This window comes from Lissotriton vulgaris, chromosome 6, assembly GCF_964263255.1.
Source record: "Lissotriton vulgaris chromosome 6, aLisVul1.2, whole genome shotgun sequence".
NCBI lineage: Eukaryota > Metazoa > Chordata > Amphibia > Caudata > Salamandridae > Lissotriton > Lissotriton vulgaris.
In genome coordinates this window covers 1787606139-1787633159 of record NC_141694.1, presented here as the reverse complement: position 1 = coordinate 1787633159, position 27021 = coordinate 1787606139, and positions in this window count along the sequence as shown.

Sequence of the window (27021 nt, the reverse complement as noted above, 5' to 3'; positions counted from 1 at the left end):
TGCTCTCTAGCTGCCACCGTTTATTTTCTAACAAAATAATACAGATGTCTTTTATATTTTTCCTTGAAATATTTCCTAACTTAGATGGTGTGTGGAAAAATTCAGGGTGTCCGATCTCTTTAAGGAATCCCTTTACATAAATAAACCAATCAATGTTTAGGGCCCCCTGTAGCTTGAGACAATCGTCTATAGACAATCGTCTATAATGTTTCTTTTTAGTTCCGTCTCAGGCGATGTCCGAATCTTATGCCACAAAAGTACGGGGCTCAATTTGATAAGATCTGTAATATAATCTAAGCCTAGCTCTTATGACACAAATAAGTTGACATTGTCTTCGGAGCCGCCAATAGATATCTGAGGAAAGCATTTTCACATCGCTGTATATCTAGAGTATCTGCAGTCCCCCATATTCCCGCACCATATAAAACAGTTGATAGACATTTGGATTTATAAATTTCCATCAAAACATTTACTGGTATACCTCCTAGTCTGTTCGCAAATTTTTGTACTGCCCCAATCATACGCGAAAAATCCAGTTTTCTGGCATTTGCGGCCTCCGTCCAACTTCCATTTTCTATCAAAGATAATGCCCAAATAGGAGAAAGATTTAGTTGATTCTATCTTCAATTTCTCAAGAAACACATTACAGTGAGTGTTTCTTTTATGTGTACAACACATACTGAAGGTTTTCCCTATGTTAATTTTTAAACCCCTCTAGCTCATGTAATCTGAAAAGGATCTAAGCACATTCTGTAGACCTATCTGGGTCCTTGCCAAGAGCACCGCACCGTCGGCATAAAGTAGGATTGGGGCAGGACTTCCTCCTATTTGAGCAAAGTCCTGTTTTTCACGCATAAGGTGTATGGCCACATTATTAATATAAAGATTAATTAAAAAGGGTGCCAAGATACAGCCTTGGCGAACGCCCTTTCTTATTGGGAATTTAGAAGTGCATTGACATTTTTGCCAAAACGTACTTTGGCACCCGCTCCCCGGTATAATTCCTTTATAAAAACCAAGATGTTAAAATCAATGCCTATTTCTAGCAGAGTGTCCCATAGTATATCATGGCTTAGGAAGTCAAATGCCGGACTAAGATCGACAAAGGTTAAAAAAAGATTGCCTTTTTTTGCTATCATATATTTGCCAATCATTACTGCCAGATTCAACCCTTGTTCTACCGTACCCTCCCCTGTTTTAAAACTATATTGGAATTTTGATAATACTCCTGTGTCATCTGCCCATATCTGAGGTCTCTTTAAAATCACCCGCCCTGCTACTTTCATCAGGGAATCTAACAGAGAGATAGGTCTGTAGCATTTAGGATTGTTTCAATCCCCCTTTTTAAAAATAGGGACCACAATTGCCTCCTGCCAATAATTTAAAAACCATTCTTTGTTACAACTATTTAAAACCTTAGTTAAAAGGGGAGCCCATAGGTCCACATTTGTCTTATATATGTCCACAGGGACCCCATCTGGCCCTGCATCACTTTCCGTAATTGCCAGTTGAACCTCAGGCAGCGTAAAGGTGATATCCAGAGGGAATGCACTTTCTAAGTTGTTGTCCAACGATGGGCTTCTTGGTAACTGGGCACACCCTTCTAGACTATCTTTTTTATATAGATCAGTAAAGTAGGTTACCCAGACACCTTCATCAACTGCCATCTCCACAGTGTCAGTGTTCCTATCTACGAAAAACGGTGCCTTCACCGCCTTCCCAAAACCTGTCGTATCTTTTGATACGCAAGCTTGTTGCAGGGTTTGCCATGCTTCCTGTTTCAACCCATTTTTTCTTACTTTTATGGCAGCGTGGTACGATTTCCTAGCCTTTCTTATATCAAGGCGATTTTTCGGCTCTCTTTTTAATGTATTTATCAGAGCTTTATGCGCCTTCCTACAGTTTGAGTCAAACCATCCATTTGTTTTTTTGCCTGAATGTTTTTTCGAGGATCCAATTAAGGTCTTACTTTTTTCTTGTGAGATATCATGAAAAGCAGTAATAACTGCAACATGATCATTTTCTTCCTTTAGGCAGGCCACAAAATCTTTATAGCTGCTTTTTATTAGTCTCTGAGGAAAATCTACGGGATCAACTCTATTCCATTTGATGGAATAGCCATTTAATTTAGCTAAAGCTAGCCTATGGCTGTATAAATTTTCCACGTTATCTTTTGGCTTATTTTTGTTTTGGTTTATAAAATGTAGTGACAGGCTAATTGGAAAGTGATCGCTTAATCCAATAGCTCCTGTTTCAAAGGCAGAGACATTACAAGAATGGCTGTTTGATACCAGGAGAAAATCAATTAGTGTATTGCATCCCCTGCCTTTAAAGGTTGGTTTAAAGTCCATTTGGAGTGAACAAAGTTCATTGGCGAACCCCAAGTCAAATGAAAACAATAATGTGTTAAAAAATCTCCTAGTGACTGTGTGTGAGAAGTGACTACATAAATGACCCTCCAGATTTTTTAATCCGCAAATGTCTGTGGTACCATTTGGGCACAAATAACAATTAAAATCCCCTGCCCACACTATACAATGCCCCATTGAAGTATCATCAGACGCATTTTTCATGTATATTGTGATTTCATCCATAACTTTTGTTAGATCCGACTTTGGGATATTATTGTAGAAGTTAACTAAAGTGATATTTAAAGCCCCTCCCACATTGATTGTCAAGGTTTGATAGTAAGTTGACACCAGATTCTGCTTCTTTACAATTATGTCTATTGTATTAGATATATAAATGCAGAGACCTCCAGAGTCTCTGCCCCTCAAGGTGTGCTTAGCGGGTGTGTGGAAGGTTCGGAAACCATTCATATGAATGGCTTCCTTCTCCCAACACTCTTGAAGACAGATTATTGAAAATTCATTTATAAAGGACATAAATATTGGGTCAGCCATTTTGCCTGATAAGCCTGCTATATTCCTTGATAGGAGGGTTAAAGAATTCCCCTTCGCTGTAGGCTTGGCAATAACTTTATCCATCTTGATAATTGGTGGGCTAATTTCCTCACAGCCTGACATAGCTTGTAATACTATTTGATTGGTTGTCGATCCTTGTACTTCCTTTGCCCCTAACTGGGGTGAGGACTTATTTGCAGAATCAACCACCGGACACATAACAATGTCAGGCAGTTCACCAATAGCTGCTTCTGACACACTACTGTGTGAAATGCAATGACCCATATATGGAATAACCCTCAGATCGCTATGCCCACTTATCTTGTTTACACTAGTGGAGTCCAATTTTCCCTGCCTCAGAACAAGAATTAATTCTTGTTCTTCCTTTGAGTACAGTCAGTCAACCAGATCTAAGCTGCTAAACATATTTTGTGTCGGTAACCCTCCCCATTCTAACATTGTCCTGTACCCTCTATTTTCCCTTCTGCCATGGGCATGGTTCGTAACCCTGGTCCACTCATCCCATTGATCAGGTGGGGTTGTTGGTGGGTAAAAATAGGAGAGCGGCCGGGGTTCTATTGATGATCTTATATTTTGATTACCCCAGGAGCAAATGTAGTCTACCATGCGGGGGTCCCTAAAATTGACCGCCACACAATCCCCGGGGATAGTTTTCCGGCTATATTCCACCCACGCAACTCTCTGCACCATCACTATCTCACTTTTTACATGTGGGGGTAGTGGTTGATTTATATTAAGCCAGTGTAACACCTTATTTTTTAGGGCCATGTGCGTTTCATGAATAGAATTATCTATTTCTGGCAATCCTGTTAATACCACTAGGTACGGACTAGATTCTGGTGGCAAGTTAAGGCAGAAACCTCCTGAATGTTTCCCATCTAGTATATTCCCTGTTGCTCCTTAGCATGGTTTTTAAGGTACATTGGGTCTCCTGGGACTTGCGTGTTAGTTTTAGACAGTTCCACAGGAGCTATTGTCGTTTTTAATGTAGTGGCGGCATTGACGACTTCTTTTTGCACCGGGGGTGGTGGTGAGGGCACTATTTCTAGGTTCAGAGGTTTATTTGACTTTACAGCCCCCACTTTTGGATGTTTTACTTGCATAGGAACCATTAAATTTATAGTAGTCTTTTCAAAGAAGAGACAGCTGTTTCTCAATGTTTAATAGTCTGCGTTTTAAAGGTTCCAAGGAGGATTTTAACAGGGCCCCCAATTTTAAAAGTAAATGGTCTTCTCCCACCTCAGTCCTACGCACAGCATTTTCAATGGCACTGCTACACGGGTCTTGGTTCAAATCCAACTCAGAATTATTAACATCATTAACATCATCCACCCCCTTTGATTTAGTAGAAATATCACACCCGCCCCTCCCCCTGGCTACCTTTGAATACCTATCTCCCGTGCTTTTAGTATTAACCCGCTTTTTCTTTGGAACTGCCCCTGTGCGTTTCCCCCTTAATTTTCTGGTGTAAGACATCTCCGGTTGTTCGATGTTTGGTGGTATTATTACAACTTCTGGTGCCTCGGACTGTTGCGAGCAATTTAACAAAGAATTATCTGTTAAATCATCAGACGTGGAAGGAGGACAGTGTATAAGCACTTGTGTTTTAGTAGTGTTAGTTTTTAGGGTATGATCTGGAGTATGGGCTGTTGCAAAATTTCCCACGGAGGATCTCTTTGCTATCGCTAGGTCTTGAGATACGCGTCGTTCTATGAGTACTATGCCTTGGTCAATTAATGAATTTGTTCTTATTATAAAGTTGTCCAAGGTACCCGTCAGCGTTGCCCCAGCATTAGCAGTTTTACTTCTACTTTCACGTGTAGACATAGTATCAAGTGGCCTGACAAAATAAATGGGGGGACACAATAACTTACTTAACAATGCACACGCTTATTTCAAGTAGAAGACTTTAGAGAGTGGGCCCGGTCCAGTCTCGAACGGTCTCGACCGGGCTATAACAGGCCCACCCTTGGCCCGGGCTTTGCCCGGCGCTCGCCCACGCGTGTCCCGCGATACGTGGGCAAGTTTGTGGCTAAATAGAGGAAGGTGGGGGCGGGAAGAGGTTCCAAGTGCGGCAGATGGAGAGCCGCAGAGACTGCTGGTCCTCGCAGTCCCGCTCCTGTAGGTCAGCCCCAAAGTGTCCACAGGTCAGCCCCAAGTCGGCAGAGTTCCAGGGAAGCTGGGGGAAGTCCAAATATTGATGGCAATAACAAGAAACACAGAGTCCCGACTGCGAGCAGCTCCTGCGAAGCGGGGGCCGCGAGTCGTTTTAAAGTGCAGGAAGGAAGGGGCGGGAAGAGTTTCCAGGTGCGGCAGATGGAGAGCCGCAGAGACTGCTGGTCCTCGCAGTCCCGCTCCCGTAGGTCAGCCCCAAAGTGTCCACAGATCAGCCCCAAGTCGGCAGAGTTCCAGGGAAGCTGGGGAAAGTACAAATATTGATGGCAATAACAAGAAACACAAAGTCCCGACTGCGGGGGGTATATCATTTATGTCACTCATTGACCACAAAATTCTGATGTAGCTTGTGAGTGATAATGGTATGGGCAGGGTTAGTACAATGCTAGTTAGACCACTTTCTAAGATGCAAGAGTTTACTTTCAAAATAAAACATATTGCACAAGGTAAAACTCTATGATGGATTTGCTGCCCAGATGTCTCAATGAAAGGTAGAGGAAGAAGATTGCAATAATGACATTGACTATGTCGTTGGACTGGTTGATAAAGTTGTGTTAGCTGAGTCTGCAAGAAGCTTTCGTGAGTTGGATGCAATAGTGAAACAATTAATTGCATCCTCATGTTTGTTATGGGATACATAGTTAAAGGGTCGCCCAGAGAAGGTTGTGTTCAAAAGGAGGTCAGAAGGAACTATAAAGTGCAAGATAAACTAATTTTAGATGAGGAGCTGGTAGTTAGGCTGGAACATTTAGTTCACTAGTTGAAAAAAGGTTACGGCTGTACTATTTGTTGTCTGGTCCAGAACATGTTGTTTACATATAACTGGCCATGCGCATGGTGTGCAACAAGCCAGTTTGTTGTAAGAATTCCCCATTAATCAGCTACTTGTGGTTCTGCAAAATGAATCCATGATTTATTTATAAATGAGGTGAGTTCATTACTACAAGTCCTCAATTCTAAATTTGAAAAGACACCAGTCGGTGAATTAACTTTTTTATCCATCCTTGTTCCTAGCCTTCATATTTCTTATTATAAACTATCAAGTCTATCATGACATTCTGTTGCAAGTATTTATTTACTTGTTGGTTTTGGATTCAGCTGAAAAAAATCTTCTTTCATGATTGTATGTTTCACCTTTAGTTTTTCACTTAAAAACAACAATTGCGCTTTGCTAGTTTGATGTGTATCAAGTGTTGAACACATAGCCATGTGACAGCCAGCTTTAATTGTACTGGCATACTTTTGTGAATAATTGTTTAATTTCTTTTGTACTAATTTAGTTTGTACTATTGACATTGGAGACTGAAACATCAACACAAAGTCCACTGAATCAATTAATCTAAATTGGACGGACAATATTTAAACAAAGAAGGGACTTGACATACATTGACCTAAGGGTTTTGATATTCCCTCTTGATTGTGTTCAAATGTACAAGGGTTAATGTATGATGGGATTTTTTTTCCGTTATGTGCCCGTCATTATTTTTAAGGAACACAGACATTTTTCTATTAACTTGATTGTTGTGTATGCCTGTTTCCTTTAGAATAAACCTCATGATAACTGATTGTGGACATGTGCCTTGTACTTAACTCTGACTGTAACCTTGGGGACAGACAATCTACTTTAAATTCAAAGAATGACTTCCTAGTTGGCCTAATTACCTTAAACATAACTACAGTCTAGGAAGCATGCTCTTTCCTGGTGGGTGGAGGGGAAGAGAAAAGGGCTGTCTCCAGTGAGGTCTCAAGTAAGCTAGCTAGTTCCCATACCAACTGTTCTCACTTTAGGGCTGAGCAAAGTCATCACCCAAATCATTCATTATCTGAATCAGTGCTGAAGAGAGAACAAAGGAAAGGTGTTTGCCTTGTGTATGGATGAGGACAGGTGCCGGTGCCTCTTTCGGATTCGGGTGTGGTGTCATTTGAATTGGAACCAACATTGATTCAGTGTCAGAGAGGACAATAAGGACTCCCTCCTTGGGGGGTGGGGAGGGGGTCGAGGTCAGCCTTGGTGTCAACCGACACAGGCCTGAAAGTGAACTTAGCGACAGGGAGTAGCCTTAGAGTTGGAGCTGAGTGGCTCAGAGGTTCCAGCTGACCATGACCTGCCAGCGGTACACCAGGTGGAGGGCCTCTCAGCTCCCTGGAGCCTGAAGAAATGCCAGGAGCAGTTGGCAAGGATCTGAAAAGACGGAGCCTCGCTGCGCAGAACTGTTCGATCTGGCACGGCATGACCGAAGGCCATGGACACTCAAGTTGTGCAAGACCCAGCTGCAAGGTGGGCCCTAATTGCCATAGTGCAAGCGTGGTGTTGGCGCTTTTTTGGGGTAGTGGGAATAACACGAAGGAGGAGAACTTTGCTCTGATTTTTTATATTTCCTGTGCCGACTTGGAGTGTGAAAAAGATCGGCCTCTAGACCCACTTCATTGACTCTGTAGACTAGAATTTGACCGAATCAAGCCTTAGACTTGGGTGGACCAAACGCAGGGCTGACCCAGGGCTTCTTCCTCTTGTGCTTCCTGATGTAAAGCTTTCCCTTGAGTACTCTGATGGTGTCCGCAGGTCGTGGGGTTGTGACCTGTCCCCAGACACATACCTAGTGTGGATCTGTCACAGACATCTCCTTATGACTCTACAGGATTTAAAACCTGTGGGTTTAATGCAATGGTAAAAGTGAACTGAATGCTCTCTTCACCAACATCTGGGGTGTAGGATGGTAACTCCAGCAACATGTCGCAACTTCACCACCTGTCACTGGTAAAACAATCATCATTATAAGTCACACCTTTTGTTATCAAAGCACTATTTTACAACTAGAGCAGCTAATCCATCCTGGTGGAAGATGAGTTTAAATTCCACCACATATATTGTTCAAAGAACTCTTTTCAAACTGTTTTACTTGATTGACAACTTTCTGGATGCATTTATTTTGATCCCTAAAATGAATATATTGTGCTTCGCAAAGTATACCCTATTTTGACTTGTGGCTTGGCATAGTAAGGTATCTGAATCTTACAACTCATTTCCAAGCAATCTTATCTTTTAAGCCTTAAAAACGTCTATCAATTTATTAAATTAAATACTCCATAGACCAATAACATTTAATACACCAGTTACAACAACAACAATGTTTTATTTATTTGTATTTGTCAAGTAGGTTTTTAGATGTTGCTGATCTGCACTTTTGTCACAGACATATGGCTTTAAAGAACACTGAGGGGCCTATTACGATGTTGGGCGAAAGGCCATCTGACAGATCGTCGGTGGCGTTCCACCCTACATCTGCTTCTGCGGTCTGACTGCCCCATTATGATGCATGTATTCAAAGGCAGCAGGCAGAAGGACTGACCGACACATGCAAACGGGCTCAAGGATTCCATCAGACGGACAGTAGGAATTATGATGTCCCTTTCCCTCTGCCTTTCTATGGCGGACTGACTGCCATAGAAAGGCAGAAGGGAAAGGGATTCTGGGGGCCCCAAGCAGGGCCCGTGTCCTCCCCTGGGCCAATGCTATGTGACCTTGCGGGCACCTGTGGTGCCCCCGAAACATCCATGCATCGAGTGGCAGGCACCGCATGGTGCCTGCTACATAGTGCATGGATGTTTCAAAAGTGTATCTTTCCTATTGCGGCCTGTGCTATGGCACCAGCACAAGCCACAATAGGAAATATACACCTTCCAATCACCATGAAGGTGGCCCCATCATAATAACGGGAAGCAGGACCTCCGATTCCTTGTTGGGCAGTCCCATTTATGAAACAATGCTGGTCGGACCTCCATCATGAGGCAATAATAGTTCAACAATCGCCCAGAACCCAGCACCTTCGCCTAGAATCACTCTGGCTTAGACTGTATACTGTATACTATCCAGCCCAGTCTTTGGTTCATAATAAATTGATTAGCGAAGAAATAGTCAGCATTGACTTTGCTTTGAAAGCCAATGTGTAACTTTGTTACTTAGCTACTGGTAACTCTCTGTAACCTCTTTTTTAGAGGAGGAACATTGGCCATAACTAAAATATAAGGAGTAGCGGCTGGTGGTAGCTGGATAATGGAATCATTAGAAAGGGCCCCCGAGGGGACTGCAGGTACAAGGCAACATCTCCATGTCTGCTGGTGGGCTGAAGATCACTTATATACAGAGGATGGGTGATAACCATAGAGACTGGGCGCCCTTCCTGGTTGAGAGACAGAGTGTAAAGGTAGAGGCATGGGAGGGAAGGGAAGAACAGTGGCCCTTGGCTTGAGCTTGGGGCAAACACTGGGGACCTCATTTATGAGAAATGACACATCGCTGTGCTAAAGCAGCGATGCGTTACTTCTCAGTGCGCACTCCTTGCGTCATACCTGATGTGTCATATTTAATGTATGACGCATCATGTAGCAAGGAGTTACAGATACGTCAGTATTTCAGACTTATCTGTAAGCACAAAGGAGATGCATTGCTGGAGTGTGTCACAAAAGTGACGCAACTTCAGCAATGCATCCTTTCACATGGGGCAAGCCCCATGTGAAAGGGATTGCGTCAGTCTTACAAATGCAGTGAGACAGGCGCAAGTTTTGATGCAATGGCGTTCTAGAAGTGACACAGTGAGTCATTTCTACGAGGCTTTTTGCGGGGGAACCCCCCCTGCATACATTATACCTGATGCAGGTATAATGTAGCACAGGGGTTTTCAAAGTGAAGCATCTGCTTAGATGCATCACTTTGTAAATGGTGCGCAACAGGAGGCATGCTTTACGCCTCTGATGCGTCACAAAAAGTGATGCATCGGAAGACCAAAACTGACGCAAGGCCTCATAAATGAGGCCCTGGGGATTTTGGCAAAGTTATCAGATGAAACTTCAGATCTATTGGAAGTGGCTAGAGAAAGGAAGTGCAGCCACAGAGTCATCCAAATTGCTCATACACTTTTCTGCCTTAGAAATGTGAGCCACCAAATCATAAAATGCCCATGTAATAAGCCGTCCCATTATCACAAAAGTTCAAGATGGGCTCATGAGTCTACAACTGTTGATATTTCAGCGGGCAGAGTCCCTTTTTTGTCGCATTTGGATGCTTTGGTGCCCACTTCTGATTTACTATATGGTCCCAGCTCATTGTTTCTAGACCTTTCCCCTTCACAATAAGCATTCTCCTTTTTTGTCCATTGTAGACCTGGTTTTGTAAAGAATAGACCAGTGGGGCCCTTGATGAATCCCTTTCCGGAGAGTTGGTCAAGGGGGAAGGCTGAATGGGAGAGCTGTCAATAGGTCCAGAAAGCGGCGACGAAGAAGCCCCCTGCCTTGAGACGATATGGGGCTTAGAATGTATCATAGCCACTTCATCTTTCACAGAGGTTTTCTTATAGGTTTCCAAACACAATGACTTCGGTTTTACTTGAGTTAAGCTTTTGGCAGTGCCCACTCATCCAGTCCCTGATTGCCTTGATGCAATTCCGCCTCTTAGAGGGCTAGATAAATCATTATTGTTTGCCGCAATTATCAACTGAGTATCATCAGCATGGGATGCTACCTCCAAGTTGAAGCTTTGAATGAGAGGGGGCAATTTTGCTACATAAAAATTAAAAAGAGTAGGGTTTAAAGACGACCCCTGCGGGACTCCGCACGGCAGGGAAAAAGTTGAAGAATTACATTTCCCTAACGCTACTGTTTAGGACATGTCACTGAGAAAAGAAGAGAGTAAATCAAGCACGACCCCCTTCACCTCTATTTTATCTAGACAATCAATAAGAGTGGTATGATCAACAGTATCAAAGCCAGCAGATAAGTCCAGTAAAATCACAACTGCTGAACCCCCACTATCTACTGCCTTCCTCACTTCTTCTGTTACCTTGACCATGTTGGTTTCTGTCAAGGAACTGATTATTTAGAATACAATAGAGTATTAAAACTTTTAAACCTCCAAATAACACATTTAATAAAAATAGTTTAAACATTAAAATTAATGTAAAACTGTTAATGCTAACAAAACTATTTAACCAATATTGTGAAAAGTATTTGAGTCTAAGAATATAATAAAACTATTGCCAGTCTAGTTTTTGCAACAGCAGAGATAGTGTTGGACCTTAGAGAGGTTCAATTTACTATTTCTATCCCAGTCATGGCAACAGTAACGAAAGCGCTGGAAATCGGAGGTGTTAAATTCACACTTCCCACTCTAGTCTAAGCAACAGTAGGGAAAGTGTTGGCAGTGTTGTAGTTATGTTGCAATGAGTCCCAGTGTAGGCAAACTAATTGGACCCCCTCACTATAGTGACATTTCAGTCTGTATGTTTTCCTCGACAATCCTCACCCTTCTTCAACACAGTCTGCATCTGTCATATTAAAACTCACTACCATTTTCATACACACATTCCTTGTACTGTATTTCAGCAAACCAAAGGCATAAACCTAATAGGCATTTCCAAGCCATATAGTTTGACCCCTGTAAAGTGTATCCAACACTCAGGGGCCCCACACTGACACTGCTGACCTCTCATAGGCAAATCCCTAACTCTGCACTCACACAGGCCCAACTTTCAACTTATTGGCCACTTACTCTGCCTTCACAAAAGACAATGTTAATCCTACATTCACACAGGTACACCGGTCATTTGGAAGGAGTAATGGTTGGACAGTTTGTGTCATAGGATACACAGGTTGAGTATATGGTGCGCTGGTCTGCTAGTTCAATTCAAAGATCTTAAAGGACGCTTCCCTAAATCCTGAACGCCCACTGAGGTTATCTAATCTCCCATAACCACACTTTGACTATGTGAATCTGATCTCTGTGCAATTATTCAGGAAAGAGTGTTGGCATAAAAAAAGTCTCACTTGCCACTTTTCTTAGTAGTGTTCGCAGAAGCTAATATAAAAAAAGAAATAAAGAAAAACAAAAGCAAAAAACAGGCGAACTAACTTTTAACGGCATGTGCTGCACTACAAAAATGAAAAGTACAGCTTTCAACTGGTTTACCATCTTGAAACTGTTAAAAATTATTCAGTATTCAAAATATTGTTCAGACCAAGAGCGATGTCAAAAAACTAGCTGGTATTCTTATTACTCAATTAGCACCAGTCTGCATTTGCAGGTGAGCTGCTGGGGGATGAGCTAAATTAAATATCTCTTGAGGTCAGACCTCTCTGGATATAGATTAAGCCAGAGTAAACAAACAAAATATTGTTACTCCAACTACCTGATATCCTTAACACCAACGATTGTCTACTAGACAGAACCAAACTCTGACAACAATTCAATGTCTGAAAAGGAATTATCCTCTGCCCATTTGTATGCAGGCTGTTCTGAAGGGCTGAACTAATAAATGAATGACACTCTGATGATAAATAACTGCAGTGATTTTACCTTAAACTCATTTTCTCTAAGCCAGTTTAAGTTCTAATTTTAAGAAAACATGAGGCTAGTGAGAAAGCTAAAACAGTCTTTTGATCAGACCTAAAACACATAAATAGATAGAGCTCACATGCAAGGAACATGGACACCATCTGCAGCAGCAAACAAAGCCTGTGTGTAAACACACACAGCAGTTTACGTTCCCCTCACATGTATAACAGGTACAAGATGGTCATCAGCAGCGGCAGCTAAGATATCCCCACATAGAAAACAGGTTTCACATTGGATGCAGCATCTATGTTTATTTCACGCACAGATTACACAGAGTAAGATATAGAGGTAGGTGAGCTACTGAAGGTGCGAGCCAGATGCTAGACTTTGATTCAGCTTGAGGGACTCTTTAGCCCTCAAGCCAAAAATGAGCTGTGCTTTCTAGTGGCTTCTGCTGTAATCCACATTCAAACCTCATGCACCAAGAATGAAAAAGCAAGTATTAAACTTTGAAGTCAAAAAGGTGCACGATAGGGATACCTGTCTAATAGTTGAATTACGTAATGTGAGTCGAGAAAATCTGGGACCAATCCCAACTTGGCAACTTGACCAAACTGTGTGATTTTAGGCAATTTCATTTTATTGTTCCTCCTATTTTTACAATACTGTATTTGAGAAATCCTTGAAATTTGTGAAGATGTGTGCTATACAAAAATATTTCTTGTGTTTGACTTCATGGACTATATGTTGCTCCCTGTAAAATAGGGCTATAGTCCAAATGTAGGGTGCAGGTGACAACTGACTTGCCTTTTTGGTCACTAATGGTATTGTCATCCGAACTGGGGGTGAGGGCACACATTCTTTTAAGTTCATGTTTAAAAACTATCACTTTTAATAAACACCTATGAATTTTTTCAAATTTGTACTTAATATTTGTTTCACAATTTTCATGGTCAAATGTAGCAATGGCTCAGCCTGAGCCTGGGTTCTTAGAGCTCTTAGAGCCGAGACAGATTCTTAACTCAGCTTGCCCACTCCCACCTCTACTGAATCATGTGTATAACAGTTACATGAGTTCCCCCTCTCTCAATATCTCGATCTGGAGAGAAACATCTTGTTTTCAGAGTATCTGGCCAGTTTCCTCACATCACAGGAGGATAACTATTCCTACTTATGGTTTTAATAACGACAAATTGTGCATTAGCGACCCGAAGAAGTTACTTGTGCATTTCTGTAGCATAAAATGAAACAAAAACCCTCAAATCATTAATTTTTCACACTCCAGCACTCTGTCCTAAATAAGCAATAATCTTTTACAAACTGCCATTTTCTGCCCTTCCACTGTAATGCTGAATGCAGTGATTACTTTGATTGATTGTCTTCAGAAGCCAAACAGAACCAGGGTCCCGTTCTGCTGGAGCGACAGGACACCCCGTTGGGGTAGCTGCGCGCCATAAAAGTGACACAAAAAAAAGAAAACTTCTTCTGTGACCTCTGATGGTTTAAGGCAGCCAGAATCAAATGGCCTACTCTACGCAGTGCTTAGTCATTCAGTGTGCATGCAATGAGGCCTTTGCAGCACTCATGCAGGTGCTTCAGTAGATTCTGCTGTCGAGAGTCTGACTACTCCAGCAGATGGAAATAGACAGGGCTAACAGCACTCTCAAAGTGCTGTGAGAACTCCTGTTGCACTACTAGGCAGTGGTGCTGGAACAATATTCAGACTGGTGGTGCTGCCATCAGTATGCCAGCGCCTTGATACCCAAATCGGTGATTTGCTGTGCTCTAAATAAACCCTGATTGAATCTTACATTACTGAACTTGGAAGGAGCCTGAAAAATCCAAGCATCATACACAGATTTAATGGCTCATTACGATGTTGGGTGGAAAACCTCCTCCTAACAGTCAGAATCTCCTCGACCGCAACTGCGCCCTTACCAACTTGGTCAGGTTACATTCCGACCTCCCGATCACAATGTTTGGAGTCGGAATGTAAACCGCACGGTAAATGTAAAATATGTAAATCTGTATTTGTATAGCGTGAAATACTCACCCTTACGGGTCTCAAGGCTCTGGTGGCCGTCATGGAAATTAACAGCCTGATTCATGAAAACCGGAATCTGCGATTCTCAATTAGCGATTAACTGCGAATCGTAATTGAGAAATCGCAGAATGGAATTCATGATGTTTTGCGATAAAAAAAGCGATTTGCACGCGGCCGCAAAAGCCGTTAATCGCAGAAAAATCGCAATTTCCGGCTACATCCGTGTCGGAATTGCGATATCGCAAATAGCGATATCGCTAATTGCGAGATCGCAAAAAGCGAGATCGCAAAATCGCGAGATCGGGAAAACGGGAAGTCGCATTTCGAGCACGGTGATGACATCACAACCAGGAAGCAGCCAGTTCCCCCCCCCCATTCACCACAGTGAGGCAGACCTCGAGTCAGCAACTGGGAGAGATCCTGCAATTCTGCTTGGATTTCTACTGTGATACTACACTGCAGCAATGTCTGAGGATGCAGTTCCTGGGCCCAGCAACACCACAGGGCGGAAGAGAAAGTTAAAGTTCTCCGAGCAGGAGCTGGAGCACTTAATAGAAGGGGTGGTGGCCAACCACTCCAAACTGTTTGGTAAGGACTCTAGGAGGGTGCCCGAGCAGGAAAAACGCAGGATCTGGCAGGGTATAGCGTCCACAGTGAACTCTGTGGGTGTGGCCGATAGGTCACTGGACGAACTTAAGAAACGTTGGTACGACCTCCGAGGTCGTGCCAAAGAGAATGTAGCTGAGAGGCTTGGAGAGTCCCTGTGCACTGGAGGGGGAGGACCTACAGTCCCTCCAAACACCCCCTTGGAGGATCAAGTAGAAGACACGCTGGAGACTGAGGCGTGCATCGGAGTGACTCGTCTGGACTCATCCCACCCCACCCAAGACATCCAAGGTAAGTGGCATGCGACTGCGACCCTGTCCCCTATGAATGGCCATGACCATATAGCCTCCCATAATATTCCATAGTCATGCCATTGTTGCACATCAGGTAATGCCCTAAAGCATTGTGGGACATGTAGTGTGGCCACAATGTAGAAGTACCACAATGCAGCCAGACAGGTTCCAAAGTACGCAAAGCCATAGGCAGTCAGGGAATGTCACCCAGCATGCATGTAGCAACTGCACGTGTGACAGATACATGCAACTAATGAACGTCCACTTCCCCTCACAGGTGGCGCAGACAGCAGCGACAGCGAGAGGCTGCAAATAGATGAGGACCAAGAAACAAATTGGGTCTGGCGTGAAGCACAGTAAGGCTGCGCCCAATCAAGAAATCAACAAAACCATTTGCCAGTACTGTGCGATAAATGGCTACAAATTACATTTGAAGAGCTCTTAATTGCTCTATCAAGCTGACCACTTTTTCAGTCAATGAAAATTTGAAACAAGAAGCTTCCAAAAGATATTTGTTTATTAAATTTGACTTTCAATTTTAACTATTTATTCAGACTTTGTTTTTTGTTTTTTTAGATATATTTGTCAAAAAGATCATACAATATATACAACAATATACAATCAGTTGGGAGGAGAAACAAGTGAATGGGCAGGGGGAAGGTCAATAAAGCATTTCAGACAACATTTAGACACTAGACGTACAATTAGACACTAGACAACAAAAACATTAAGTAGTACACAAAAGTTGAGGTTGGTAGAGGTTGCTGGCGTTATTCTAAGCTATTTACAACAAAGCAACAGTATTTTATCATCGTCCTATATTCAAGTTTTGGCTTTTCTTCGAAACAAATGAAACTCAAGACCAGAAGCAAGACGCTTCCTGAACAAAGTCTGAATAAATAGTTAAAATTGAAAGTCAAATTTAATAAACAAATATCTTTTGGAAGCTTCTTGTTTCAAATTTTCATTGACTGAAAAAGTGGTCAGCTTGATAGAGCAATTAAGAGCTCTTCAAATGTAATTTGTAGCCATTTATCGCACAGTACTGGCAAATGGTTTTGTTGATTGCAAATAGATGAGGAAGCACAGGATGAGGAGGAGGTGCCGCCACATACACAGCCTCCAGCCCCTGTCGCAGCAACAACTCCTGCAGCCAGGTCCACCACCAGTGTGCCTCCTGCGTCTGGCGCAGCAACTACTCCCGCAGCCAGGCCCACTACTAGAGTGCCCCCAGCCTCTGCCGCTGCAACTACTCCCGCAGCCAGGCCCACAACTAGTGTGTCCCCAGCCTCTGCCGCAGCAACTACTGCCGCAGCCAGGCCCACTACCAGTGTGCCTCCAGCCCCTGCCGCACCAGCAACGCCTACCGTGACACTGCCAGAAGCTGGTGCTTCAACATCAGGGCCCGCGACAGCTGCAACACAGCGGCCACCCACTGTGTCAGGCCAGCAGAGCAGGCGTGGCAGGTCTCGCCTGCAGACCAATGCACCTATCACCAGGAGGGGGAATGGACAGCGGCTGGCGAGTATGAGCGTGGAAAGACGCATGCTCCGTATACATCAGCTGCAGGCTCGCCGGCAAGGTGCCATACAGCTACAGCTATACAACATTGGCCGCAATGTGGCCGGAGTGGGGGACCGAATGGACCGCATGACGGCAGCCATGGCAGGTGTGGGGGAGGGAATGGCCCGCATGACTGCAGCCATGGAGGCCAACACTGCTGCAATGACATCGAAGCGTAACACAGCCCGCCGCCGCCACCATCAGCTATTGACCCGGCTGACGGCCTACACCAGGTCCAATTATGTAATAGGCAATGCCACCTCACAGTTATCGCGCCGGTGCCTTGTGCAGCAGCAGCAGCTCATCCAGTGCTGCGAGGATGTGGCCAGGGTCCTTGAGCACCTGACCACTGCCGTGACAGCACTTCACCCTGCTCTACCTGCCACTGTTGGGGCTGATGATGCCAGTGAGGGGACATCGAGTATGAGCAGCCACTCTGCCTCACACGTAGGGGCACTCAGACGCAGCACCAGGCCCACTGCAGGAACAAGTGCCTTGGATGAGGATGAGCCGCAGAGGCGCTTGGGTGGTACGCGCAGGAGGCGCACATGACTTCATAGGACTTGTACAGGCACAGGCTGAGTATAAGCCTGCCCTGTCCTTTCACACAGCAGTATGCTGAAATACTGTTAGCAATGACAAGATTTAAACTGGTACCATTATTGTGAATGAAACAATAATGTTTAATTTAGCATTACACACTGGCGTTGTGTCATTTTTAAATTTTGCATGCAATTGTGATTTGTGGGGTGAGGGTAGAGGGTGCACTAGAAACTGTTCAGTGTGATGTGGTTGCGACGTCTGTGGCCTTCAGCTGGGTTCTCCCCGCGTGCATGGCGCGCATGTGCAGGTGGCCGGTCATCCCCTTCCGATTTACTGCCAGAGATGTCGACAGGTATCTGGCGCTTGGTAGCAATGTTGTGTAGGATAGCACACACAGCCACAATGCGGCAGCACACTTCAGGACTGTAGTACATGGCCCCACCTGTCTTGTGTAGTATGCGGAATCTGCTCTTCAGTAGGCCAAAAGTTCTCTCCATGCAATTCCTTGTGCGTATGTGTGATACGTTGTAACGCCGTTGCTGTGGTGTAGCAGGGTTGAGGTATGGGGTGAGGAGGTATTCACGCAGGGCGTACCCACTGTCACCTGAATGAGAGGAGCAGAGGGTGAGTGCCTGTGCAGCGCAGCTAGTTATTCGCAATGTGACATTGTGGGCAAAGTGTACTTACCAAGTAGGTGTCCTTCCCCGAAGTCTCCCCTGACCAGTCGTGTGTGGAGGCCGCTGTGCCGGAATATGAATGAGTCATGTGTACTCCCCGAGTATGTCTTTGCATTGCAGACCATCTGGATGTTGAGGGAGTGGTAGGACTTGCGATTGCGGTACATGTACTCCGTTGCAGCAGGTGGGCAAATGTGGACGTGGGTACAGTCAATGCATCCTATCACGTGTGGGAAACGGGCAACATTGTAGAATTGTAGCTTGGTCTCATCCAATTCCTGTTAGCTGGTGGGAAATTTGATGTGGTGGTGTAGCTGGGTCAGCATTCCGTCAAGGAAACTACGTAGGCAGCGGGATATGGTGGGCTGGGATATCCCCCCAGCTACCGCAACTATCCCCTGGAAGCTCCAGAGGCCAGGAGGTGCAGGCTACACAATACCTGGACATGTGTTGGGACGGCATTGGTCCGCCTTGTTGGGTGCTGCATCAGGGGGGTCAAGGTCCTGTATTAGCTTGATGATCATAGCCCCATTCAGCCGGTACTTTGCGTATATTTGCTCTCTGGTCTGGCCCAGCAGGGTGACCCGCTGGCGGAATATCCTCTCCTGGATTCTGCGTCTCCTCCTTGCTGCTCGCTGTAGCCTTCGCCGCCTGACCACCATGTACATTCCTGGCGTTGTGAGACTTCTTCTGCTGATGCTGCTTCCCCTTAAGTGTGTTTGGTCAGGCCTAAACCAGTTACTGATTGGCCAACGGTTTTTCAATTTTTTTTTTTACTATGGGTTTGATGGTTACCACCTGCTTTGGGTTGTCCTTAATTTGCGCCTCGCAAAATGCGATTTTGGGCTTTTTCGCTATTAGCGATTGTTCATGAATACCGATTGCGAGTAATGTGCGATTTCGCAAATATTTTCGCAGAATCCGTGATTTCTCGCTATTTCCGATTCGCAAATGGTCTCCTGCCGGCATTCTGCGAATATTTTTTGCGATTTCGCAAATTTGTGTTTGAGAATTCGCAAATTTCATGGTGAATTCCGATTATGGGAATTGCGCCCGCGATAGCATTTTCGCAGCTATTGCGGGCGCAATTCTGCTTCATGAATCAGGCTGTAAGTGAGCTATTGCCCAGAGTCACATGGTGCTGAGCTGAGCTGCCGCCCGAGCCAGGGATCAAACCATGAACCCTGTGCTCCAAAGTCAGCTGCCCTGGCCGCTGCACCACACTTCTCCACGGTCATTCCAAATCAGTTGCAAGCGGCTTGTGGAGTATTCTTGTTGGTCGGAACTGCATGGTACACCCCTAGAGACAGTGTTCCGCCCTCGGTATGATGATGTCAATTTCCAAAAGCATTTCCACGTCGGCCTGTCCAACATGGAAATGTCGTCGGAAAGTGACTTTTGGGGGCCCTGGCAGGGCCCCTCTGGCTTGCGGCCTATGGTTAATGGCTGAGGGGTACCTAAGAGACCCCCTGTAAAACCCTATACTCTGTGGCAGGCATCACGGGGTGCCTCCGACAGAGTGCAGGGTTTTTCACAAATACCCCATTTCCCCACAGGAGCCTGTGTTATGGCCGGTTTTCGGGTGGAATGTGAGCTCCCATAGGGAACAATGGGACTCCGACCGAACAGTGTCCAGTTGCATTATAATCCGGCGGTTAGAACCGCTTACTGCAAGTTGAATGATTCTCCCCGAGCACTCAAAATATTCAATATTCAAAATTCAAAGTCAATATAGTTTGTAAATAGACACAGTCACAGGTTGGTAATCCAAGTATTGATCATCAACTCAAGTCCATCCAATCAAGGATGATTTTATTTTCTTTGATGGTTGCTTTTTCCGATGACTACTGTATGTGGATACTTATGAACTTTGAAGAATAAGAACCATCAAAGAAAATTTTGAATATTGAATATTTTGAGTGCTCGGGGAGAATCATTCAGTTTTAAGACCTACTTAGTAGGTTGTGGTGGGTGTTGGTAACCACACCTCTCCTCTGAAGCACCAGTAAGATATTTCGAAATTAACACAACATCCTTATTTTGCTGAGCGCCCGTTTACCTGGGTTAACGTTTCTTTGTTAAGCTTACTGTGAGTCGAGGCTTTCCGCTTGACATAGTAATTAGCCCTAAAGTGTCCCAATTGAGCCATGCCTATTCCACAGGAGAATGGCAAGAGTGTAATAAGTAACTGGTGTAGCATTTATAAGCAGACTGTCACAATTATATTAATAACATGGTGTGGTATCCACTTTCATTCACAGACTGTGCATTTTCCATTGAAATGAACACTAAATTAGCACAGAAATACAATTTTACTGATAAAACAAGACAGTGCACAAATAATGTGTGGAGTTAGGTTTCAGCGAATATTGTCATTTGCACTTCACTAAGTAAAGTGTCTTAATTTGTCTAAATTTTATTTTGACCCAAATAAAATCTTTTGTGTCCATCACACTTTAGAATTTGAAAAAACACTTCATTTGTGCTTTCCTGTTTATTTATTTTTAAATATTTGTTCAGTACATTTATAGGTATTTAAATGTTGTTGTGTGTAAATCAAAATGGCATCCTACAGCCTTTCCTTTTACATCAACAAGATTATTTATATAGTTCACTTTACAAAATCCTCACACATTGCAGTAAGCGGAAAAAAAGTAGATAAAAATAGATAAAAATTTGACAGAAGCCTAGACTGACATTTGACCCCTGTCTTTGAAAGCACATCAAATGTGATACAGAAAAATCTAACTTTAAAGTCCTCTTTAATGCTCATTCACCGTTGTACCTTTAAAAAGGTTATTTAGATGCCCTCCCAGTTCTCAAGGGGCTGTGGTAGGTACATCCCCTTACAGCTGTGCGCCCCAGTCAATTTCACAAATTGCACCTTTGGGAGCTACACCCCTGAGCGATGGTTTTCTGAGGGGTGAAAAGTACTATTCCCACTCCAGATTATAGAACAGTACGGAAATCGTTGATTAAAGCTTTGGTTGAATTTAGGAGTCCCACTCCAAATAGCACAACAGTAGGGATTTCATAGGGGTACAATTATTTACTGTTCTCACTACAACAGTGCATCAGTAGGAAAAGTATAACATTTTGGAGTTTGTAAAATATACTAGTTCCACTCCAAACATTGCAACAGTAGGGAACGTGTTCATCTTCAGATGCATTACATTTAACATCCTCATTCTAAACAGTAAACAGTAAGGAACGTAGTAGGGGTAAAACTTAATAATCCCACTACAGTCTGTGCAACAATAGGGAACCCATATATGACTATTAATTTGGAGTTCATTAATTATTACTTAATTACTTCCCCCATATACCCCTACATACCTGCCACCCTGCACTTAAAATATAAGTAAACTAAATTGCACATATTTAAAAATCAATAAAATGATTAATGAACAATTATTAATAAATTAACAAATTATTACTTATCTAACTTCCCCCAGACCCTTACAAACCTAGCCGCCAGCAACTAAAATATAAGTAAAATCAAAAGGTATTCCATAAATGACATTGTTAACAATCAATTAAATAGTTAATTACCAATCAATACCTAATTGTTAATGAGTTAATAATAAACTTACCCAGCCCATAACCCTACAAACCTAACAGCTTGCAAGAAATAACATACAAAAAAAATAAATCAGTGTTACATTATTTCCATAATAAATATCAAACAAATATTTAAATAAAATGTATTAAATTATTCACAATTAATTATCTAAGTAACTTTCAACCTATCCCCTACAAATCTAACAACCCACTATGAAATGATAATTGCTAATATATATAGTTTTTAAAATCACTTTGAATGACATGCTATATTAAAAAATATTAACATTTATATAAACAATAGAAACACATACATCAATATATCTATAAAACACATTAGAAAATTATATTTGTAACTACTATATCATTGAAAATAACAATAAATCAACTATATTATTTTAAACTATAATACTTACCTCAAGAAAGGAGATTTCAATCAACGATATTCTTGCATCACATTATTTATGCATCAAGATATTTTATTTCGGATATTTCTGTATTCTGATATTTAGTGTAAAAAAATTGCCATTGTGCAAGTACGATGTTGGCGCTGTACACTTCAACTGTCTTTTCGGCCCTGAGAGTCGCTTTTTTTATGGCTATCCTACTTCTGAGAGGAATTTTCGACCAGGCATTCCTCATTTTGGTCTCTACCCCCTAGTTAGTTGGTATGCACTCCAGGGTTAGCCCTCAATAGAGCTGGGGAGGTTTCTCCATTGGGGCTCTGGGGCTGTGCCCGACTGAAATTCCTACACATTCCTGCACAATAATTAAATAGATTGATTTATTTAGAGACACAATCATCTCTATAAACAAATAGATGAATTTAAGTCTGGGCTGCCTGTCACATGCTGCCTGCCCCTCCTCACTCTGAAGCAAGAGATGGAAGGCAGACAGTAAATCAACTTTCTGAACTGGGATGCACCACGGAGGGCTTACCATTCAAAAGCCCTTAATTTCCATTGTAGTCTATGATAGTATCCTCAACAGGCCAGTAGAACTATCAAGAGTCTCCGTCCCTGTCCTCCGTTCAACATTCACATGGCATTGAGACAATCTTTCCCAATTAATCACACGTAGGAGTGGATGCAATCACTTTTGTTTTGGTGCCTTGTCCCTCGTAAGGGTAAGTGTTATAATGCTAATCTTGCGTTATCTATTATGGGCTGAGACCCCTGGTCATGCTATCCTCCCCCACTGTGACACCCCAGGCCCTGGCTGAATGTTGCTGACCCGTTAGAAGTGGAGCTGCATGATTTGTTGCCTCGTGAAATTGATCCAAAGGACGAGCAGGGTTTTTGTACCCTTGGATAATTGATCGAAATATCTGAGCCAATCACAAAGGGAGGAATATGTGCTTATAGTAAAGACAGTTACATGCTCTCTGGCAATAAAACTGGCCCTATCTTCGGGCCCTTAACATTAATGCCAAAATCAAGAAATAGGATGGTTTTGAATGTATTTAATATTTCAAGACTATACGTTCCCACTGCTTTATAAGCCTAGCTTTATCACTAGATTAATTTGCTTTAAAATGCACTATTTGCCAATCTTTTATCAATTTTTTCTTGGGAGGAGGACCCACCCTGAACCACACGTTTGTCCATTAAGTTTGCTCACTATGTAAAAGGCATACCCAGCTTTTTCTCCTTCACCACTTGCAAATGTCAACAGCCGACACTGCAACAGATTAGTGTTTATGTTTACCTCGCTTTTAGCCTTTATTTGTTCAAGAGGCTTGTGAGAATTTTTGCCTGAGAGAATTTCAGAATGCTTTGAAGCACTGATACAAAGAATATGAAGTGAATTGCAGGGAAAAGCCATTTATATGCGTTTCCAGAGACTTGCATTCAGAAATATATGAAAAAAGGCTTGCAAAATTTCAGCGGGACATAAATGAGATACACTCTCTAAGCAGCGTCTTCAATCTGTGGGGCGCGACCCCCAGGGGGGTCGTGGAGTCCTGGGAAGGGGGTCGCAGATTTTGCAGAGTGCAGTTCCTGGCATTGGGCTGAGGGTGCTCACGGCAGAGGCCTAATTCACACCGAGGTGTGAAAAACATCAATGCCTCATTAACAAGTAAAAGGTCTTTTAAAGACCTGTCAATTACTTGGGTGTGACTGTGTTTGTGTCCCTGAAGCTGTTACAGCCGGGCTCACATACACACGCTGGGGGCAGCTGGATGGGGGGGCTGGGGGCGTGCTGTAGTTTAGCCCTTTGAGTTCAATGGATGTTGCGCACCTGGAGCTGTGGGTCCCGTGACACGTCCCCCGCCCCCAGCAGGGAGGCACAGAGATTCCCTCCCATGAGCGGGAAAGAAGAAGGAAGACGACGCAGAGAGATACTGACCCCCCCCCCCCCCCAAGAGAGAGGCACAGAAAAGGTGGGTGGATGAATGATGGGTGGATGGATGTATGTAAGGCTGAAGGATGGATGGATGTGGATGGATGAAAGGCTGAAGGATGGATGGATGTGGTAAAGGTGGGTGGATGAATGATGAGTGGATGGATGAATGAAAGGGTGGATGGGTGAATGATGGATGTATGGATGGAAGGATGAAAGGGTGGATGGATAAAGGATAGATTGGTGAAGGATAGATGTATGGATGGAAGAATGAAAGGGTGGACGGATGAAGGATGGATGGATGAAAAGGTGGATGGATGAATGATGGATGTGTAAAAAGATTGGTGGATGAATGATGGGTGAAAGGGTGGATGGATGAATGATGGATGTATGGATGGAAGGATGAAACGGTGGATGGATGAAGGATGGATGTATGGATGGATAAAAGGTTGCATGGATGAATGATGCATGGATGGATGTGTGAAAAGGTGGGGGGATGAATGATGGGTGGATGGATGAAAGGGTGGGTGGGTGGATGGATGTATGGATGAAAGGGTGGATGGATGAAGGATGGATGTATCGATAGGAGGATGGAAGGTGGATGGATGTATGAATGGATAAAAGGTTGCATGGATGAATGATGGATGGATGGGTGGGTGGGTGGATGGATGTATGGATGAAAGGGTGGATGGATGAAGGATGGATGTATCGATAGGAGGATGGAAGGGTGGATGGATGTATGTATGAATGGATAAAAGGTTGCATGGATGAATGATGGATGGATGTGTGAAAAGGTGGATGGATGAATGATGGGTGGATGGAAGGAAGAGTGGATGGGTAAAGGATGGGTGAATGGATGGATGAAAGGGTGGACGGATGAAGGATGGATGGATGGATGGGAAGATGAAAGGGTGGATGGATGTATGAATGGATAAAAGGTTGCATGGATGAATGATGGATGGATGTGTGAAAAGGTGGGTGGATGAATGATGGGTGGATGGAAGGAAGGGTGGCTGGGTAAAGGATGGATGTATGGATGGAAGGATGAAAGGGTGGATGGATGTATGGATGGAAGGATGAAATGGTGGATGGATGGATGTGTGAAAGTGTGGGTGGATGAATGATGGAGGGATGTGATGAGGTCTAACAGGCGCATTTATGGCTGTCAAAAGTTGATGATGAGGAATACCAGTTTCTAGAAACTTTTGTCGGAAGGGGGTCCTTACGCCTAAAAAGGTTTTACAAGGGGGTCCCGGCATCAAGAAGTTTGAAGACCTCTGCTCTACAGGCTTCCATTTTCTTAGGACCAGTAGAGATAATACCAACAGGTAAAGGTACATTTATTTTTCAAAGCACCCTAGAAATCTACAACTACAAAGATACCGTGTAGGAGAGATGCAAATCCCTCTGAAGTCTTGAGTAGAATAATGCTTGAAAGAAAAGTCTTTGCCTTAAGTAAAAGAACAATATTAGAAAAATTGTTACATTATATTTCTAGATTTTTTGCCATATCAAAACTCAACCCAACTGAAATGATACTAGAAGGCGGGTGCTGATTGAGCATTTAGAAGAGAGCAGAGCAGACTTCAGAGGCAGTGTCTCTTTAATCTCAATCCTTTCCCCCATGGATGCATAGCATTGTGAATACATTAATTATTTTGCATGTGTGCATAGGTGGGATTCTAGTTATTCTGCTCCTGTGGTATCTGGCACTAGGGCAGTCCCTGATGCTAATTGTCCTACCTAGACCCTGCATAAATTAGAGGCCTCTGTTGTCCAGCCCAAACAGGAATTGTAAACTGATAGTTTTCCTCTGGTACAGTCCCTTATGAATGAAAGTGTGGTGAAACCCTTACTAAAAAACCCTAGGGCCTGATTTAGAGTTGATGGATGGATATTCTGTCTCAAACATGACATATATCCTGTCAGCCTTATTACAAGTGCCACAGGATATAATGGACTTATAATAAGGTGGACTGGATATCTGTCACATTCGTGGCATAGTAACACATCTCCAAAACTCGAAAATGTGGATGGCCTTAAAAATCCATTACTAGAACTGTATCCATATCCAGTATTCAATTTTCGTCTCAGGCTATATTATGCCTGCATATTAAATTCGGCCACCCGATGGCGTGAGCATCCAACTTAACGTCTGACAGATAATCTTACGGGGACAAGTACATTTTGGAAATTGTCCTTGGGCTTGGAATGAAACATTACGCTCTGAAAAATACGTCTTAGATGTAGCACCCGACTGATAGATACTTCTAGGATCCACGACACAAGTTTTTGGGATTACTTGATAGCTCGATCTCTGGAACCACAGGCAGTACTTTGGGATAATTAAGAAAAACACTGTCAAGTATCATATTTTAATCATATCCTGCTATACATGAAGAAACAGGATCGGTTGCTGTCACGGAAAATTAATAGGAAAATGTTTTAGAAAGCCTTGAGGAAGTCAGTCGATGTGACGAAACACGTGTTGGCTGTGCGCATCTTGATCAAGAGTGTTTATTTTCATTCCTCTTTTCGAAAATGTCTCAATCTACATGTTTTCTGTAATAGGGAATTCTACAGTCTTGTATGAAATTGTGATGTTTCAAACTATTTATTCTTAGTAAAATGAAAATCATTTGTATAAACTTATCTCTGTTGTTTGCCTGTGATATATTGGTGACAAAACTTTGTGAAATTAATATTTAAAAGTCATACAAGAGATGAGATATTACGTATAGAGTGCCGGGGAATTATCATGCTATACCATATTACACAGAGACTGTTGGCAGTACCTGTGCATTTCGGTACCCCAGGTAGTAGGGTACAATCGTTACCCTTAGACGCACCTCAACCAATTGTTGCATTGCTGAGAGTGGCTAGGGAAGTTGTATATATTTGTTATGGCCCAGTTTGATTAAACATATTTCTTCTGAGGTGCGATCGGCCATACACTACTACCTCT